At 47.7% G+C, this 2,907-nt stretch overlaps 1 pseudogene; it reads left to right on the top strand.

The window, feature by feature from the left end:
* The first annotated feature begins 1,267 nt into the window (after positions 1-1,267).
* On the top strand, positions 1,268-1,809 carry LOC119310648 (annotated as a pseudogene).
* Positions 1,810-2,907: the final 1,098 nt, after the last annotated feature.

Here is a 2,907-nt window from a genome sequence, read left to right as displayed (position 1 = left end):
AAGCATTTTGGATGTAGTTAATTCTAAATAAGTCTGGTTCCAAATTTACTTTCATGAATCAGAGATTGTTGCTAATAGAATGTGTGACGAATTTCAACTTTAGCAATCCTCACTTTACCGTTCCTATATTTTCTCTCGAAGTTGTATCAATTTGGAGATCCTGGGTGGGCACATCAATCATCTCTGCCTCTAGCAAGTTTTGGGGTTTAAACCCAAAAGGAATAAAAATCAAAGGCCTCTGAAATTGATGAATTTGGAAAATTCGGATGAAGTAACCAAATAAAATTTGAAGTTTTAGATGAAATTCAACTGGCTTCATATAAAGTTTGATTGAATTTTTTCAGGGCGATACAAGGTAAAGATAACTGACACAAGAATTAAAGGGCAATGTTTCGGCTTTATTAATCTTGTCTAAAAGATATAGATTGGCATGTTTAGGACCATCATGGATAACAACATCTAGGAGAACACATTTTGTAATACTCGTTCAAATCCAATATGCCCCATTTTTTATTATTGATTATTCCAATACATCCATTTATTCTACAGATTTATATGCAAGCCAAGAATTTGACCAGCCGCTTGTGTACATAGTGTGCTTCCTCTGGGGCTTTGACATATTACCCTCTGTGCGATATATTATCTAGCTCGAAGAACAGAAAGGAAAATCCAGAGTGTCAATGATATGTATTATTTGTAGTTGTAGGGGTGTTGGAAATAAATGTTTTAGCACCAATGGAGCAGTTGGTAACCTGGTACTCCTGTTTTATTTTCGTCTGATTTTATTTAGTCTCACCTCCCACCATCCCGTACCACTGGTTTTTATCTATCTACAAATCTTCCCCCCACTGGTCTAAGCCGGTTATCAATCTTTGGTAATGCAATAAAAGTCAAACGGGAATAAATCAGATCATGGTCGGCAGTCAATCTCAAATCTGCTGAGTTTTGGTAACAGAATAAGTTCAAATGAAAGGATGGGGGGACGTTCGTATACATAAGGATGGTAATCTCCATCACATACCAATTACTCTAGAATCAATCGCGGTCATAATCTCCATCGCATACATAATTACTCCAAAATCAATCATTGTCATAATCTACATCGCAAAAATAACTATTCCTTCATAACCATGCGAGCACCTCGCCCCACCAATCTCACCTCCCGTTTCTACCATCACGACTGATTTTCTCGCGTTCTCTCCTGCACGCACAAAAAAAATCCGCCCGAGCCTCGACCGTGGGCTGGGACTCATCTGCCACACATCGCATGCTCCGCAACGACGCCCAGCGGAACCTCTTCTTCGACGCCCCACGCACCCCCTTGCTGCCGCCACCGACGACCTACGCGTTCGCCTCTACGGCCTTGATGATCGTGCCCGCTCCCGTGACGTCCTCGCGCTCAAGCGCCGCCCGCGCATCCATGCCGACTTCAGCCACGTCGAAGGGGTTGAGGAGCCCCTCGACCCAGCCCTCGCCCTCACCTGTGTCAATGGCCCTGCCCATCTTGGCGGGGTCGATTCCCCCATCGCCCGACTCATCTTCGACGAGTATGGCATCAGTGGGTACACCGAGATGTCCGTATGCTTGGTGGGTTCCAGAACACCCGTGACTTGTATGAGGCAGCTCGACCAGGGCGAGGGGCTCGTGCTCGTGCTCGAGCTCGACGAGACGCACTTCGATCTCGACACCAACTACGAGTTGGACTGTGAGACTGCTGAGCAGGTGGCGGGCTACGAAGACGGAAGTGGGGGCAGTTCGAACTTGTCGCTGCCGGAGACCCTGGAGAGGTGCGCGAAGAGACCTGGTTAGATTTGTTGGCCCCCTATGGTAGATGCTCCATGTGTTCTCCTCTGGTTCCTTGTGCATTATTTGGGTTGTCTCTATTTTCAGTTTGGAACACATAGCCATGAAAAAAAACTGATGTCGTGGTTACATATTGGTACTGGGAAGATTTGATGTATTATCGCTAAGCTCTCATGAGCAGGCCTGATTTTACAGATGTTTAGTGCGCCGGTTCCTGTTCATTTTGCAACACAGTCCTGCGATCCAATTGATGTTTCTCTGAATTTATGACAGGTAAACTACACTAATAACAAATCAGATGGCATCTCTCATGTTGCCGTCGTTTAAAAGGGTGCAATCGTTTCTCATGATAACTATTAGTACCGGGGTCAATCAAATATGAGAATACCATTAAAATTAGAATTAGAGTACTTAGCCTCGGCACTATTTGGAAATACGCGTGTTCTTCCTTGATACAGTGCAATTAATGTTCACCATATGGCTTGATATCCGGACCATTTTATCATTAATCTTAACCTCCTTCCTGTTGTTGGAAATGGCCTTGAGCTTATCTTATTAGCATGGCATTGTTTTTATACTAAATTAATGCAGATAGGTGGGTTGTTGAACTTTAGGCTGCAACAGAGCCACACAGGATGAACTTGACAAGACTTTATACTATGTTTAAGTCATGTCTAATGACTTCTTTGTGTTGTAAGAGAAAAAAATCATTTCTGACTAGCTACGGGTCATGAGTTCTATGAACATCGATGGACCTGCTTGATATATCAAATGCCGATTTTTTGTGGCCTCCCCTCCCCCGACTCCGCCTCGCGCCGCCTCCCCGGGCGGCGGCCGGGGCGGCTCCTCCGCATCCTCTCCTCGCCTCCACCCCTCCGTTCTCCCTCCCCCGCCGCCGCCGGACGGCGCCCCCGGATCTGGCCGGGTGGCTCGGCGGCGGCGGGCCCTCTTTTCCCCCACGCGCAGCGCCCTTCCCGGGGCAGGGCTCGGCGGCGGGTGCAGCTCGGCGGGCGGTGGTCCGGCTTCCTGGTGGCAGGGGCCGGCGGCCGGCGCGGTGGTGGCGCTGCCTCTTGGCGGCGGGGTGGCCTGGTGGTGCTGGTGGCC

This window comes from Triticum dicoccoides, chromosome 5B, assembly GCF_002162155.2.
Source record: "Triticum dicoccoides isolate Atlit2015 ecotype Zavitan chromosome 5B, WEW_v2.0, whole genome shotgun sequence".
In the NCBI taxonomy this organism is placed as follows: Eukaryota; Viridiplantae; Streptophyta; class Magnoliopsida; order Poales; family Poaceae; genus Triticum; species Triticum dicoccoides.
The sequence above is the reverse complement of the archived record's forward strand: the minus strand, read 5'-3'. Positions and strand labels throughout refer to the sequence as shown.